The following is an 18375-nucleotide window of genomic DNA, read 5'->3' as shown; positions in this document are numbered from 1 at the left end:
CAAGTTAAAAAAAGAAATTTTTAAAATTAAAGTTGATTACTTGACTAACAAGAAATTAGAAGATATGATTCTAGAATTTAAAATTTGATCCTTTCTTAATAGGCAAGTAACAACTTGAAAATTTTGAATTAAATTATTAATTGTAGCAAGGATTTTTGAAAATGAAAAAAAATGGAGAGAAATTGATTTTGAAAAGATATGATTGAAAAGATATAATTTGAAAAAGATTAGATTTTGAAAAATTATGAAAATTTGAAAAAGATTTGAATTAAAAACAAAATCTTCCCTCTTGTGCCATCCTGGCGTTAAACGCCCAAAATGGTATCCATTCTGGCGTTTAACACCCAAAATACTACCCTTTTGGGCGTTTAATTGGCTGGCGTTTAAATGCCAGTTTTTCTTCCTCACTGGGCGTTTTGAACACCCAGCTTTTTCTGTGTAATTCCCCTGCTGAATGTTCTGAATATTCAATTCTCTGTATTATTGACTTGAAAAGACATCATTTGAAAAAAAAATTTTTTGAATTTTTTCAATGATGACAAACAGTCAAAATGAAACTAATCATGGAAAAATAAGATCAAATAAACAATGCATGCAAGACACCAAACTTAGAAATTTTTATATTAGAGACATTAACAAATTGAGAATGCATATGAAAAACAACAAAACACACAATGACAAGAGAATTTAAAGATTAGGCAAGAAAATTATCAAGAATAACTTGAAGATCAATGAAGAATATGATGCATATATTCGAAAAATGCAAGAAGAATAAAGACATGCAATTGACACCAAACTTAAAAATTGACACTAGACTCAAACAAGAAACACAAAATATTTTTGGTTTTAATATTTTATGATTTTTTTTTGTAATTTTTCGAAAACTTTTTGGAAAAGAAAATAAGGATTTCAAAATTTTTTAATAAGAATTTCAGGAATCATGCAATGTTAGTCTAAAACTCCGGTCCAGGAATTAGACATGGCTTACTAGCCAGCCAAGCTTTCAGTGAAAGTTCTGGTCCAAAACACTAGACATGGCCAATGGCCAGCCAAGCTTTAGCAGATCATTACTTTCAATAGCAAGATTGATAGAAATCATCAAGCTCTTGTGATGATAAGTTAAAACCTCGGTCCAAAATATTAGACATGGCTTCACAGCCAGCCAAACTTCAACAGATCATCATGAAACTCTAGAATTCATTCTTAAAAACTCTGAAGAACAGAATAGAAATTTTTTTTGTATTTTTGAAATTTTTTTTGAAAATAAAAAAGTAAAAAGCTTAAACATAAAATAAAATTACCTAATCTGAGCAACAAGATGAACCGTCAGTTGTCCAAACTCGAACAATCCCCGGCAACGGCGCCATAAACTTGGTGCACGAAATTGTGATCATCAATGGCGCCAACGGCTTGTACGCACAATTATAATCTCAGCTCTTTGTCACAACTCCGCACAACTAACCAGCAAGTGCACTGGGTCGTCCAAGTAATAAACCTTACGTGAGTAAGGGTCAATCCCACGGAGATTGTCGGCTTGAAGCAAGCTATGGTCATCTTGTAAATCTCAGTCAGGTGTATTCAAATGGTTATGGAGTTTAAGATATTTAAAAGATAAATAAAACATAAAATAAGATAGAGATACTTATGTAATTCATTGGTGAGAATTTCAGATAAGCGTATGAAGATGCTTTGTTCCTCTTGAACTTCTGCTTTCCTATTGCCTTCATCCAATCATTCATACTCCCTTCCATGGCAAGCTTTATGTTGGATTTCACCGTTGTCAATGGCTACCTCCCGTCTTCTCAGTGAAAATGGTCCAAATGCACTGTCACCGCATGGCTAATCATCTGTCGGTTCTCGATCATGTTGGAATAGGATCCATTGATCCTTTTGCGTCTGTCACTACGCCCAACACTCGCGAGTTTGAAACTCGTCACAATCATCTCTTCCTAGATCCTACTCGAAATACCACAGACAAGGTTTAGACTTTCCGGATCTTAGGAATGACCGCCAATAATTCTAGCCTATACCACGAAGGTTCCAATCTTAGATTAGAAACCCAAGAGAATATACTCCAACTGTCGTCCAATGACTATGTTGAACATCATGTAGATCGCTTTGTGGTTGTCAAGCACGCGACCTTGGCTAAGCAAGTAACGAAGATTGGGTGATTGTCACGGGTCACCCCTTCATTCTAACTTAACTGAATTAAGTACGAGAGTATATCTTGGAGAAAAAATAGGCGTGAATTGAATAGAAAAATAATTGTACTTTGCATTGATTCATGAAGAACAGCAGAGCTCCACACCTTAATCTATGGTGTGTAGAAAACTCCACCGTTGAAAATACATAAGAACAAAAGGTCCAGGCATGGCCGAATGACCAGTCCCCAGACGTGAACATACAAGTTCGAAAGGTGAAAAGTATCTGAAAAGTATATGAAGGTATCAAAATACAATAGCAAAAGGTCCTATTTATAGAAAACTAGTAGACTAGGGTTTACATAAATAGGTAATTAATGTAGAAATCTTCTTCCGGGCCCACTTGGTGTGTGCTTGGGCTGAGCATTGAAGCTTTCATATGTAGAGACTTTTCTTGGAGTTAAACGCCAGCTTTTATGTCAGTTTGGGCGTTTAACTCCAGCTTTTATGCCAGTTCTGGCGTTTTGACGCCAGAATTTTTATGTTGACTTGAACACCAATTTGGGCCATCAAATCTCGAACAAAGTATGAACTATTATATATTGCTGGAAATCCCAGGATGTCTACTTTCCAACGAATTTAAGAGCGCGTCAATTGGGCTTCTGTAGCTCCATAAAATCCAATTCGAGTGCAGGGAGGTCAGAATCCAACAGCATCTGCAGTCCTTTTTTAGCCTCTGAATCAGATTTTTGCTCAGGTCCCTCAATTTCATCCAGAAAATTCCTGAAATCACAAAAAAACACACAAACTCATAGTAAAGTCCAGAAATATGATTTTTGAATAAAAACTAATAAAAATATAATAAAAACTAACTAAAATATACTAAAAATAATGCCAAGAAGCGTATAAATTATCCGCTCATCATTTTTCTGACTTGTTATTCGTAATATTTCTGAGTTACCATGATCTGCTTTTGTAACCTCTTTACACTGACTTGTACCTCGTCGTTTTATCCTGCCGACCAAGTAGGTCGGGCATGGGATTTACACGTTTTGTTGAGCTTAAGTCAGCGCGTTTAGTAGAAAAAGATAATAACTTAATGAAATTTGCAAAGAGATGTAGAAAAGATCTTTATTTACGAAGGTACTTTTTTGCTACTAAGGGGTTGAAAAATTGTTGCCCCTTAGCCTCTGCTTTGATGCCTCGTTAAAACCCCCTTCAGGAAAACCCTTCTTTTTGGAAAAAAACCATGAAGTCGGGAAAAAGAGTACATCAGGGAGTGGAGTTTGCTTTTAGCTATAGTACCTTTTCATATTACAAGTATGCCACGACCTAGGTAATTCGGTGCCATTCAAGTCGGTTACCTTGTAATAGCCTTTTCCTAGGACCTTATTAATTTTGTATGGCCCTTTCCAGTTCGCAGCAAGCTTTCCATCCCCAGACTTATTAACTCCAATGTCGTTTCTGATCAAGACCAAGTCGTCCGGGGTGAAGCTTCTTCAAATGACTTTTTTGTTGTATCTATTTGTCATCCTTTGCTTCAGCGCTGCTTCTCTTATCTAGGCTTGTTCTCGGACTTCGGGGAGTAGTTCGAGTTCTTCTTTGTGCCCCTGTATGTTGCCAACCTCATCGTAGAAGCTTACCCTTGGACTTTGCTCATTGATTTCAACTGGTATCATGGCTTCTATGCCATAAGCAAGTTGGAAGGGTGTTTCTCTTGTAGCAGACTGAGGTGTGGTCCGATAAGCCCATAGTACTTGAGGAAGCTCCTCAACCCATGCTCCCTTTGCATCTTGCAACCTTTTCTTCAGCCTTGCCAGTATAACTATGTTGGCTACCTCGGCTTGCCCATTTGCTTGTGGGTGCTCTACCGAGGTAAACTGATGCTTGATCCTCATACTAGCTACAAGGTTTCTAAAGGTAGAGTTGGTAAACTGAGTGCCGTTATCAGTGGTGATGGAGTGAGGTACCCCATACCTTGTGATAATGTTCCTGTAGAGGAACTTTTGACTTCTCTGGGCTGTAATGGTGGCTAGTGGTTCTGCTTCTATCCACTTAGTGAAGTAGTCTACTCCCACTATTAGGTATTTTACTTGACCAGGTGCTTCAGAAAAGGGTCCTAATAGATCCAATCCCCATTTTGCAAAAGGCCATGGAGAAGTTATGCTAATGAGCTCCTCGGTAGGAGCAATGTGGAAGTTTGCATCCATTTGGCATGGTTGACACTTCTTTATGAACTCGGTTGCATCTTTCTGCAAAGTCGGCCAGTAGAACCTGGCTCGGATGACTTTCCTAGCCAACGACCTTGCTCCAGGATGATTTCCGCAAATACCACTATGGACCTCTTCTAAGACTTCAGTTGTCCTTGAGGTCGGGACACACTTCAATAATGGTGTTGATATCCCCCTTTTATAAAGGATATTTTTCACCACAGTGTAGTTCTGTGCTTCCTTTCAGATTTTCTTGGCCTCTTTTTCCTCTTTGGGTAGGATGTGGAACTTCATATATTCAATTAGTGGGTACATCCATCCGAGGTCCAATCCGGATACTTCAAGGATGTCTTGTATGCCCTCTGTTTTTGTAACTGAGGGTTCTTGGAGAGTTTCTTGGATCAAGCTTCTATTGGTCCCTCCTGGCTTGGTACTAGCTAATTTGGAGAGGACGTCTGCTCTAGTGTTGAGATCCTGAGTTATATGTTTGACCTCGGTCTCAGCAAATCGCCTAAGGTACTCCAAGGTTTTGTCTAAGTACCTCTTTATGTTGTAGTCTTTAGCCTGATACTCTCTATTTATTTGGGAGGTCACCACCTGAGAGTCGCTGAACAAGACTACTTTTTGTCGCACCGACTTCTTCTGCCATCTTTAATCCTGCAATTAAGGCTTCATACTCTGCCTGATTGTTAGAAGCTTGAAATTCAAATTTGAGGGAGACTTCTACTTGATTCCCCTCTTGATTGACTAAGATTATGCCCGCACCGCTTCTGAATTTATTGGAGGATCCATCTACATATAGCTCCCATGTAGTGGAAGCTTTCTCTTGATCTCCTGCATATTCTGCCACAAAGTCGGTAAGGCATTAGGCTTTAATTGCCTTCAGAGTTTCGTACTTTAGGTCGAACTCGGATAGCTTTATGACCCATTGAACCATTCTACCCACAATATTCGTCTTCTGAAGGATTCGCTCCATGGGTTGGTTCGTTTGAACTCTTATTGTGTGAGCTTGAAAACAAGGCCGTAGGGTTCGAGAGGCTACTATTAAGGCATACACAAATTTCTCGAGTTTTTGATACCTTAATTCAGGGCCTTGTAGAACCTTGCTGGTAAAGTATACAGGATGCTGCTCAACCTCGTCTTCCCGTATTAGAGCTGATGCTATAGCTTTGTCGGCTACGGACAAACACAGGACGAGTTCTTCCCCAACTTTAGGTCGGGCCAGAATAGGAGGTTGGCTTAAAAACCTTTTGAATTCCTGGAATGCTTCTTCGCACTCAGGAGTCCATTCGAACTGGCATCTTTTTCTTAGTAGAGAGAAGAGTGGTAGGAATCCTAGTGCCGATCCCGCTAAGAACCTGGAGAGGGCAGCAAGTCGGCCATTTAACTGTTGGACCTCCTTTAAGCAGGTCAAGCTTTTCATTACTAGGACAGCTTTGCACTTGTCAGGGTTAGCTTCAATTTCCCTTTGTGTAAGCATAAATCCTAGAAATTTTCCTGCCTCCACCGCGAAGGTGCATTTTACAGAATTCAATCTCATCCCATGCATCCTAATGGCGTTGAAGACTTGAGAGAGGTCGGTTAAGAGGTTGGCCTCATCCTTTGTTTTCACTAGCATGTCTTCTACGTAGACTTCCATTAAACTCCCAAGGTGAGGTGCGAACACCTTCTTCATCAGCCTTTGATATGTGGCCCCTGCATTTTTAATCCAAAAGGCATGACCACATAGCAATAGTTAGCTCTTGGCATGATGAAAGATGTCTTTTCTTGATCCGGCTTATGCATCGGAATTTGGTTATATTCAGAGTACGCATCCATAAACGACAAGTATTGATACCCCGAGCTGGAGTCTACTAAGGTATTGTTCCGAGGGTTACCTGAAACTGTAGGTTGATCTCGGACGAGATCTTCTGTACTGGTCGGAGATGACGTGTCCGGCTGGTGAGTGGCAGCCGGAGCTGTTGTATCCAACTTGTGGACTGGCTATGCTGCTGATCCTTCGTCACCGAAGGGTGGGGGTACCTGCAAGGGACTCCGATGCTTAAGTTAGCAAGGGTATTAAGCAGGTTTTTATTAGAATCAGAGTATGAGTTATACCTGGGTGCTCCAGTGTATTTATAATAGTGTGGAGTGACCTTCTTAGATAAGATAAGTTAGTTATTTTTATCTTATCTTATCTTATCTTTGAGTGAGGTCAGCTTATCTTCAAGGGAACCGCCCTTATCTCTATAGGCTTGGGCTGCCTTTGGATCTAGGTCGTATTCCTTGAGTTGGGCCCTTTTTGGGCTTTCCTGTCGATTTGGCCGAGCTCTTTGGGAAGAGGTCGGATAGTCTGACCTGAAGAGGTCGGCCGTTTTGTCGCTAATCATCTCGGGTCGGATAGCTCGACCCAGGGTATGAACAGTGCCCCTGCTCGAGCTCGGTCTTTCTTTCGGAGGTCGAGTCTTAGTTTTAGGACTTCGATCCTTCTCTAGTGAAGCCGAACTCGAACATTTTGTCGATTTTATCTTTGTAGAGTTCTTTTTTGAATTCAGAACGTTTCTTCTTTTGTTTCCTTTGAAAGCGCGTGCTTTTGTATTAGCGTCCTAGCCTTGGGAATGTGCGAGGATTTAATGCCCTCATTAATGCATTTTTAATGCTCCGTTTCTCTTGGATCTTTTATTTTGAATTTTGTATTCAAGAAATGGTTTTCTCTTTTCTGTAACTTCCTCTCTTTTCTCTCTGTTTTTCTGTTTTGCCTCGTTTTTCTCTGCGACGCTTTGTCTTGGTACTTTGTTGGTGCTTCGCTTGAGAGACGATTTTGACAACTTCCTTGCTCCGGCTTTCAGCTTTCTTCAGAGCTTTCCTCCTTTCTCCAGGTTTGGTTTCTACTTTCTGCTTCTTTACTTCTTTCGTTGTTTTGCCTTTGGTTTTTTGATAATGATTTGATTTTCGTTTGAAAGGCATGCTGGAAAGTCTGAACCTTTTTGCGTCGTTATGCTCATTTTGTTGTTGTGATGTATGTTTCTGGCATTTCTTCTGATGATTGAGGTTTTGTTTGTTTGCATGTTTGCTTACTGTTTCTGATTGTCGCCTTCGTATTTTGGAATTTTGGGTCGATGAACTGTTTGATAATCTTTTGAAAAAGACTGCGCCTTTTGTAGCTTTCTTTACTGATAGACTTTGTAGCAGATAACGTTCTTTCTTATATTTGCTTTGTCTTTCTCTTCGTGTTGTTGTTTGTTTGGAAGGGGGGTTTTTTCTTCGTCGAGGATTTTGTCAAGATGTTAGCCTTGTAGATTTTTCCTGAGTCCTTACTCTGTCACTGCCTCCAAAGGATGCCCCTGGACCTTGTCTTGGGATTTTCCTTTTATCTGTTTGTATGCTTGAGTCATGTTCTGCTATGAGTTGATTTTGACTTTGTCCGAGATGTTTGGGTTAGTAATCTATTTTCTTCTTTCTTGCTATAGGACTAGTTGACCTCATGTCTTCTCGCATGAACATTGTTGAGACATCTTCCCAAGTCCCTGAGGGCATGGCTGATTGGGTGGATTTGATGGTTCTTTTGTGTGTTTCTTTGGTTGATTCCGAGTTTTGTCAGTAGCTTAGGCAATTTCATAGGGTTTGTAGTAGTGGTAGTGAGGAAAAAAACTATGAGCTTGTACCTCCCGATTCTGAGGAAAGGGTTTGTTTTTCTACTCGAATTGTTGGAGAGCGCCCCTTTTTCTATGCGTACGACTTCTTTTTTAGTCAAATGAATATTACTCTTCCTTTTACTCCATTTAAGACCAACCTATTGTGGTCTTGTAATGTAGCTCCATCCCAGCTTCACCCAACTCTGGGGTTTTATCAAAATCTTTCAGTTGTTGTGTCATGAGTTTGGTATCCCTGCTTCACAATCCCTTTTCTTTTATCTCTTTGTTTTGACAAAGCCTGGGGTGGTTAAGAAGAAAGCCGCTTGGGTTTCTTTCCGAGCTTCCCAGGGAAAAAAGGTTTTCTCCATGTTTAATGAATTTTTTTGTGACTTCAAGAATTACTTTTTTAGGGTCCGAGCTGTTGAAGGAGCTCGGCCCCTTTTTCTGGATGAAAATGATGAGCCCGCCTTTCCTTTGGAATGGCAAAAGAACGTAATGATGTTTAAATATACGTGGGAGATGTTAGATGAGGCTGAGCAAGCTTTTGTGTCTGTGCTGGAAGAAAACTGGGGTTAGCCTCCCCATCTCGACACCAAGAAATTTTTAGCCAACCCCTCTCTCCTCCGAGCTGAGCTGGGTAGTGGTCAATTTTTGGTTTTGATTGTTTTGTCGATTGTATCTCTTGTAAGCTCTTTTCTGATTCATAACTTGGTTTTCCGCTGTTGTGTTTTGTTTGCAAAGATGATTAAGAATAATGAATCCATGAAGGCCTTTAAGAGGGCAAGAAAGGCTACTGCAGCTCAAAAAGTCTCGGCTAAGGCGGCCGGTGAGGGATCATCTCAGGTTCAGTCGAAGCCGGCCGTACCGAGCTCGCCGGGGGTGAGGAAGGTAATCCCTAATCCCCGGGTTCGTTTGGCTAATCCTCCTCAAGTTTCTGTTGCTACTTCTGGTGCTCCTCCAAACAAAAAACAAAAAACAACTGAGCCTTTCAACCTTGATGCCTCTGACTTTGACGGGGTTGAGTTTGTCGATCAGCAGATTGGTCCTTACGGTACCATTCCTACCGACGATGTCACTCTCCTTCGCCACTTGGATTTTATTACTCGGAGTAGCGTCAAGATGGCACATATGGGAGCTGCCCTGTACCGAACTGCCCAACACCTCCCTCTTCATGCTACCAAAGCTTTTATGGAGGAGGCTAAGCAAGAGTTCGACCGTATGAAGGGTTTGAAGGAGGAGCTCCAAGTGAAAGTAACCAAGCTGGAGAAGGAGTTGGAGACCGAAAAGGCTAGTTCTGTTGCCTTGGCAGCTTCTGTGAGGTTGGCTGAAGATACCGCATTGAGGCACAAGGATAGCTATGTTACAGCCTACAGGGAAGTGATGCGTCTCAGGGAGGAGTTGGAGTCTGCCCGGGTTGATTATGCCGAGCTCCAGGGTCACCTTGTAGGCAGCGTAAATGCTGCTTATGAGAACTTGAAGGAGCAAGTTTGAGTTCTTGCTCCCGAGGTTGACCTTACTCTCTTCAGCCTGGACAATGTTGTAAAGGATGGTAAGATTGTCCCTGACGACCCTAACGACGATGATGTTGAACCTCCCTCTGTTCTTGCTGCCAAAGCCTCCGTGGTGCCGACTTCTTCAGCTCCTTCAGCTGAGGCCGGTCATCCTGTGTCAGATCCTAACTGTCAAATCTTGAATCGGGATGATGGGACTGTGGATGCTGTGCCCATTCAGACTCGCCCTCCTTCACCTCGTGCTGCCGAGAAGCCTTCTGATAAATAGTTTTCTAAATGTTTGTGTAGATAGCCTGGCTTGTGGGCTTTTAAACTCTTTATGATGTTTGCTGACTGTTGACACTCTTTTGGTTGCTTGTTTAGCAACTTTATTTTGAAAAACAAAATAGTTTCCAAGTTCTTGGGGCTGGTTTTGTTAGCCTTTTGAGCTTGTTATTATTATAACTTTATATCATGTCTGTTTGCATCTGCTTTGGTTTCTTTTTAGGCTTTTCGGAGTGTTGGATCTTTGTTGACCTCTTTAGATTTCCTTCATACTTGGGGCTTGATTCCTCTGAGGTTGTAGTTGCTTGGATCCAACTTGTATGTCGGCTTCCTTCTGTCGGCTTTGAAGTTATTTCTAACAGCCCTATTTGTTGGGACCTTTGTGAGGTCTCCGTTAGTAATTACCTTTAAGGTTTTTGGGAAGCCGACTTCGTTATTTCAGTTACTTCTAGTAATCCTTTCTTTTGGACCTTGTTGGGTCTTATTTTAGGAATTACTCTTGCAACTTGTTTGGGGGAGGCCGACTTCTTCATGTCGGTTCCTTCTAAGTTATTTTTGTAATCCTCTTTCTTGGACCTTGTTCAGGTCTCTTTCAGGGATTACTTTTATAACTTTATGTTTTGGGCCGACTTTTTCATGTCGGGCCTTTCTAAGTTATTTTTGTAATCTTCTTTCTTGGACCTTGTTCAGGTCTCTTTCAGGGATTACTTTTATAACTTTATGTTTTAGGCCGACTTCTTCATGTCGGGCCCTTCTAAGTTATTTTTGTAATCCTCTTTCTTGGACCTTGTTCAGGTCTTTTTCAGAGATTACTTTTATAACTTTATGTTTTGGGCCGACTTCTTCATGTCGGGACCTTCTAAGTTATTTTTGTAATCCTCTTTCTTGGACCTTGTTCAGGTCTCTTTCAGGGATTACTTTTATAACTTTATGTTTTGGGCCGACTTCTTCATGTCGAGCCCTTCTAAGTTATTTTTGTAATCCTCTTTCTTGGACCTTGTTCAGGTCTCTTTCAGGGATTACTTTTATAACTTTAATATTTTGGGCCGACTTCGTCATGTCGGGCCCTTCTAAGTTATAGTAATCCTCTTTTATAGGGTTTGCCAGACCTCTTTCTAGGGATTAACTTATAACTTGGGTTATTGCGACTGGTCCGACTTCTTTACGTCGGTCAGTCTTTAAGTTATTTTTTAGCAATCCATTTTATTAAGACCTCGTCAGGGCCTTTCTATGGATCACTTTCGATAACTTCTTGCATTATTCTATTTTCATCTTTGCCTATTTGTAGAATTTGGGTTTAATCTATGTTTGGTTGACCTTTCAATGAATTTAGTTTTCATCTCTGTTGGTCTTTATCGTGATCGTGCACTGAATTTGATTTCACTTTCTGCCGATCTGTAGCTTTATAATCGGATGATGAATGTTTCAGATTAATGCAGCTTGCGAATTTGTAGAAGATCTAAATAGTTTTTTATTCAAAAGAAAATGCAAATACATACATGTGTAAGCTTTTTCCCTCTAAGTTGGGCGATTTATAGGTCTTGGCTTGGCGCCTCATTAAAAAACCTTTTCAGGAAAAAGAGTGCGCCTTATCCTAAGATCCTTTATCATCCCTAACTATAGTACCTTCTTAGGTTGCAGGCGTGCCATGACCTAGGAAGCTCTCGCCCATCGAGTTCGGACAGTCTGTAATAGCCCTTTCCAAGTACCTCTATAACTCGGTAGGGTCCTTTCCAGTTTGCTGCCAGCTTTCCTTCTCCAGGTCGAGTCGTTCCGATATCCTTTCGGATTAAGATGAGGTCGTTCTCAGAAAAACCCCGCGGCACTACCCTTTGATTATATCTTGAAGCCATTCGACATTTTAATGCCTCTTCCCTGATCCGAGCTCTTTCTTGGACTTTTGGAAGTAGGTCGAGTTCTTCCCTTTGAAGTTGGGAGTTGGCTTCTTCATTATAGTGGATCACTCTAGGCGACCCTTCTTCAATCTCCACTGGGATCATTGCCTCTATTCCGTATGCTAATCGGAAGGGTGATTCCTTTGTGGTGGAGTACGGCGTCGTTCGATACGCCCACAAGACTTGTGGGAGTTCTTCAGCCCAGGCTCCCTTTGCGTCCTGTAATCTTCGCTTGAGCCCTGCCAATATGACTTTGTTGGTAGCTTCGGCTTGTCCATTGGCTTGGGGATGTTCTACGGAAGTGAATTGGTGTTTTATGTTCAGGTCGGCCACTAGCTTTCTGAAGCCTGCATCTGTGAATTGAGTGCCATTGTTTGTGGTGATGGAGTATGGAACCCCGAGCCTTGTGACAATGTTCCTATATAGGAATTTTCGACTTCTTTGAGCAGTGGCATTAGCTAGGGGTTCTGCCTCGATCCATTTTGTGAAATAGTCTACCCCTACTATGAGGAATTTAACTTGTTCCGATCCCTGAGGAAAGGGTCCGAGAAGGTCGAGTCCCCATTTTGCGAATGGCCAAGGTGAGGTCACGCTGATGAGTTCCTCTGGCGGGGCGATGTGAAAGTTAGCATGTTTCTGACATGGTGTACATGTCTTTACGAACTCCGTGGCTTCTTTTTGTAGAGTTGGCCAATAGAACCCTGCCCTGAGTACTTTTTTGGTAAGTGCTTGCGCTCCGAGGTGATTGCCACAGGTGCCACTGTGTATCTCTTCTAGGACTTCTTTTGTGTTGGAAGTCGGTACACATTTTAACAATGGTATTGAGATCCCTCTTTTGTATAGGGTATTGTTTATGATAGTGTAGTATTGTGCCTCCCGTTTTAACCTTTTTGCCTCCTTTTCATCTGTAGGAAGCATTTCTGTTTTGAGGTAGTTGATTATGGGAGTCATCCATCCTTGATCCAAGCCTGTTATGGCTAGCACTTTTCCTTTTCCGAGATTGATGGGTTCTGCAGCATTTCCTGGATGAGGCTTCTATTGTTGCCCCCTGGTTTGGTGCTGGCTAGCTTTGAGAGTGCATCAGCTCGGGCATTTTGTTCGCGGGGTATGTGGCGGATCTCATATTCCCCGAGTTGTTCGAGTTGTTCCCTGATTTTATCCAAGTACTTTTTCATGGTGGAATCCTTGGCTTGGTAGCTCCCTGTTATTTGTGAAGTGACTACTTGTGAGTCGCTGAAGATGATAAGCTTTTGAGCTCCAACCTCCCTAGCCAGCTTCAAACCAGTTAGTAGTGCCTCATATTTCGCTTGGTTGTTTGAGGCAGGGAACCCAAACTTGAGGGAGAGTTCGATTTGGGTCCCTTGGTCGCTTTCAATTATCACACCCGCGCCGCTTCCAGTTTTATTTGAGGAACCGTCCACGTAGAGATTCTATTTTGTGGGAAGTTCCGGGGTGTCTGTAAATTCTGCGATGAAGTCGGCCAGGTATTGTGATTTGATAGCTGTCCGAGCTTCGTATTGAAGATCAAATTCGGACAACTCGACTGCCCATTGCAAGATTCTGCCTGCTATGTCTGTTTTCTGCAAAATCCCTTTTATGGGCTGGTTGGTCCGAACATTAATGGTGTGAGCCTGGAAGTATGGACGAAGTCGTCGAGATGTCAGTATGAGTGCGTAGGCAAATTTTTCTATTTTTTGGTGGTTCAGCTCGGATCCTTGTAATGCTTTACTGATAAAGTATACGGGTTGTTGCCCACTGTCATTTTCTCGAACTAGTGCTGAGTCTACTGCCCGACTTCCTAGTGCGAGGTATAATATGAGTGCTTCTCCTTCTCGTGGGCGAGATGGGATAGGTGGTTGTCCCAGAAATCTTTTGAAATCTTGGAAAGCTTGCTCGCACTCCGTTGTCCATTCGAACTTCTTTCCCTTCCTTAGAGTGACGTAGAAGGGAAGAGATCTTATTGCCGATCCGGCTAGAAATCTGGACAAGGCTGCCAACCTTCCGTTGAGTTGTTGTACCTCTTTGACATAAGTCGGGCTCTTCATGTCAAGTATGGCCCGGCATTTATCCGGATTTTCCTCGATTCCTCTTTGTGTGAGCATAAAACCCAAGAATTTACCAGCTTCTACTGTGAATGTGCATTTTGCGGGATTGAGTCGCATGCCATGCCTTCTTATAGTGTCGAACACTTGGGTCAGGTCGGACAATAGCGTCTCTTCACTTTGTGTCTTTATTAACATGTCGTCTACATAAACTTCCATGATTTTTCTGATGTGATCCGTAAAGATCTTATTCATTAATCTCTGATAAGTAGCTCCCGCATTTTTAAGACCAAAAGGCATGACGATGTAACAGTAGTTTGCTTTTGGGGTTAAGAATTAAGTTTTTTCTTGGTCGGGTGGATACATTGGGATTTGATTGTATCCCGAATATGCGTCCATAAACGAGAGGTATTTATATCCGTAGGAGGCATCTACCAGAGCGTCGATACTTGGGAGTGGGTAAGGATCTTTTGGGCAGGCTTTGTTGAGATCAGTGTAGTCGGTGCACATTCGCCACTTCCCATTTGATTTTTTCACCAAGACAACGTTAGCTAGCCATAGTGGGTACTTGACTTCTCTTATGAATCCTGCCTCCAGTAAAGCTTGTACCTGCTCTTCCGCAGCTTGGAATCGTTCTGGCCCGAGCTTTCTTCGCCTCTATTGTACTGGCCGAGATCCCGGGTAGACTGCCAACTTGTGGCACATTAATTTGGGGTCTATGCCTGGCATGTCTGCAGCTTTCCACGCAAAGAGGTCGACATTATCTCGTAAGAATTGTACGAGTGAATCTTTTATATCTCATTTTAGGATTGTACCGATATTGGTTATTTTGTCCGGGATATCTCCGATCTGGACTTTCTCTACTTCACCTTCGGGTTGTGGGCGGAATTCTTCCTGCCTCTGAACTCCACCAAGTTCGATTGTGTGGAATTCTTCTCCTCTGCCTCTAAGGTTTAGACTTTCATTGTAACAGCGACGCGCCGTTCTCTGGTCTGCTTTTATTGTAGCTATCCCTTCTACAGTTGGAAACTTCCTGCATAGATGTGGAGTCAAGACTACTGCGCCGAGCTGATTTAATGTTGCCCGACCTATTAAGGCATTGTAGGCTGAGCTCACGTCGACCACGATGTAGTCTATCTTGAGTGTTCTTGACTGGTTTCTCTTTCTGAAGGTTGTGTGTAGTGAGATGTATCCAAGTGGTTGAACTGGGGTGTCTCCCAGTCCGAACAGGCTGTTCAGATATGCTTTGAGTTCTTTTTCTTCCAGGCCGAGCTTGTCGAAGGCAGTTTTGAACAAGATGTCGGCAGAGCTTCCTTGGTCTATCAGTGTGCGGTGGAGATTTGTTTTTGCCAATATGATTGTGATGACCATAGGATCGTCGTGTCCTGAGATGATGCCGGATGCGTCTTCCTTGGTAAAAGTAATTTTGGGGATGTTGGGTGTTTCCTCTCTTCCCTCGACATGATATACTTCTTTAAGATATCTTTTGTGAGATGATTTAGAGATTCCTCCTCCTGCAAATCCTCCGTGTATCATATGGACGTATCTTTCTGGTGTACGAGGTGATCGCTTGGTTCGTTCGACATCTTCGTCCCTTCTTCTTTTTCTTTGTTCATCGTCTCGGGTGGCCAGATACCGATCTAACTTCCCTTCTCTTACTAGGTTTTCTATGATATTCTTTAAGTCAAAACATTTGTTGGTGGAATGCCTGCGGATTCTATTATATTCACAATATTCAGTCCAGTTTCCTCCTCCTTTTTTGCCTTTGAGTGGTCGAGCTGGGGTATTTTTTTCAATGTGGCAGACTTCTCTGTAGATATCCACGAGGGACACCCAAAGAGGGGTGTAATTGTGATATTTTTTTATTTTTTCTCCATGTAGATCTTCCTTCTTCTTGGATTCTTTATCCTTATCGCGGGAGGGATAGGTGAATCCGGATTTTGAGGTCTCCCCTAGTCAAGAGTTTTCCTCCATGTTGATGTACTTCTCTGCTCGTTCTTGCACTTTATTTAGAGATGTGGGGTATTTTTTGATATAGATTGACTAAAAGGTCCCTCTCGCAGGCCATTGATGAGGCCCATGATGGCGGCCTCTGTTGGTAGGCTTTGAATGTCCAGGCATATTTTGTTGAATCTTTCCATGTAGTTGCGAAGACTTTCTCGATCTCCTTGCTTGATTCCTAATAGACTTAGGGCGTGTTTAGCCTTATCTTTTTGGATGGAGAATATGGCCAGAAACTTCTTGGCTAAGTCATCAAAGCTTGAGATGGACCTAGGAGGTAGAATGTCGAACCATTTAATTGCTGTCTTTGTTAAAGTAGTTGGAAAGGCTTTGCAGCGAACCGCATCTGAGGCATCGGTGAGGTACATTCTACTTCTGAAATTGCTGAGATGATGGCCGGGATCTGTAGTGCCATCGTACAAAGTCATATCTGGGAGTTTTAAGTCTTTTGGGATTTTGGTCTTCATGATCTCCTTGGTAAAGGGGTCTTGGTCTTTGCGGGAGCTATCCTCATGAGAGGATCGATTAGCTTTGGCCTTGAGACCGGCTTCGATTTTTAGGAGTTTATCCTCCAATTCCCGGCGTCATCTTCTTTCCCTTTGTAGATTTTTCTCAGATTCTCGTTGATGCTCCGCCTCTTTTTCGAGTTGCTTTAAGCGATCTTGAAGTGCCTCCATGCTCCCACAGTTGATGAATCGTTGTTTTTGTTAGATTGAGGAGTATCTTTTGGTGTGGTGTCCGCGTTCTTGTGCGGCATTCTATTTTCCAGATCCGAATCGTGGTCATTGTCATGGTCGTCCGCCATGGTGATGGGATGACTTCCAGGTCCCCGGCAACGGCGCCAATGTTCCGAGGGTTACCTGAAACTGTAGGTCGATCTCGGACGAGATCTTCTGTATTGGTCGGAGATGACGTGTTCGGCTGGTGAGTGGCGGCCGGAGCTATTGTATCCAACTTGTGGACTGGCTATGCTACTGATCCTTCGTCACCGGAGGGTGGGGGGGTACCTGCAAGGGACTCCGATGCTTAAGTTAGCAAGGGTATTAAGTAGGTTTTTATTAGAATCAGAGTATGAGCTATACCTGGGTGCTCCAGTGTATTTATAATAGTGTGGAGTGACCTTCTTAGATAAGATAAGTTAGTTATTTTTATCTTATCTTATCTTATCTTTGAGTGAGGTTAGCTTATCTTCAAGGGAACCGCCCTTATCTCTATAGGCTTGGGCTGCCTTTGGATCTGGGTCGTATTCCTTGAGTTGGGCCCTTTTTGGGCTTTCTTGTCGATTTGGCCGAGCTCTTTGGGAAGAAGTCGGATAGTCTGACCTGAAGAGGTCGGTCGTTTTGTCGCTAATCATCCCGGGTCGGATAGCTCGACCCAGGGTATGAATAGGTATCAATGTTTGGAAGTGAATATGGGTCTTTAGGACACGCCTTATTCAGGTCGGTGTAATCGATGCACATCCTCCACTTGCCGTTTTGTTTTTTGACCAGCACCACATTTGCTAGCCACGCCGGATATTTGACCTCTTTGATGAAGCTGGCTTCTAGGAGGGCTTTGACTTGTTCTTCCATTATTTGAGCTCGTTCAGGTCCAAGCTTTCGTCTTCTTTGCTGAACAGGTCGCAAACCGGGGTATACTGACAGTTTATGTGACATGAGTTCAGGATCTATCCCTGGCATGTCGGAGGCTTTTCAGGTGAAGAGGTCGGAGTTATCTTGTAGGAGCCTAATAAGCTTCTGCTTCAAATCTTCTTTCAAGTTGCATCCTATGTTGGTGTTTTTTCCTTCCTCTTTTCCAACCTGTACCTCCTCAGTTTTTCCCCCAGGTTGTGGTCGCAACTCTTCTTTAGCTTGATCCCTCCGAGCTCAATTGTGTGCACCTCCTTACCCTTTCCTCTCAGGTTGAGGCTTTCATTGTAACATTTTCTTGCCAATTTCTGGTCTCCCCTAATGGTTGCTATTCCTTCTGGTGTTGGGAATTTCATGCAAAGGTGGGGGGTGGACACCACTGTTCCAAGCCGATTTAGGGTAGTTCTGCCTATTAAGGCATTGTAGGCTGAACCCACATCGACGACTATGAAGCCGATTCTTAGAGTTTTGGATTTTGTCCCTTTTCCAAAAGTTGTGTGGAGGGGTATGAATCCTAGTGGTTTTATTGGCGTATCCCCTAGCCCATATAGGGTATCAGGGTAGGCTCTTAACTCCTTTTCGTCTAATCCCAACTTATCAAATACTGGTTTGAACAGGATGTCAGCTGAGTTTCCCTGATCTACCAGGGTTCTGTGAAGATGGGCGTTGGCAAGGATCATGGTTATCACAACTGGATCATCGTGTCCTGGAATGATGCCTTGCCCATCTTCTTTTGTGAAGGAAATGGTTGGGAGGTCGGGAGCTTTGCCCCCGACCTGGTAGACTTCCTTCAAGTGCCTCTTATGGGATGACTTTGTGAGGCCGCCTCCATCGAATTCTCCCGAGATCATATGTATATGTCTTTTCAGGGTCTGTGGTGGTGGATATCTTCGGTCCTCGTCGTCTCGCTTTTTCTTGCCCTGATGGTCCGACCTTTCTATGAGATATCTGTCTAGCCGACCTTCCTTGCCCAGCTTTTCTATCACATTTTTAAGGTCGTAACAATCATTTGTTTAGTGACCATATAGCTTATGGTACTCACAGTAGTCGCTACGACTCCCCCCCCCCC

Source organism: Arachis ipaensis, chromosome B10 (assembly GCF_000816755.2).
Source record: "Arachis ipaensis cultivar K30076 chromosome B10, Araip1.1, whole genome shotgun sequence".
Classification (NCBI taxonomy): domain Eukaryota; kingdom Viridiplantae; phylum Streptophyta; class Magnoliopsida; order Fabales; family Fabaceae; genus Arachis; species Arachis ipaensis.
The sequence above is the reverse complement of the archived record's forward strand: the minus strand, read 5'-3'. Positions refer to the sequence as shown.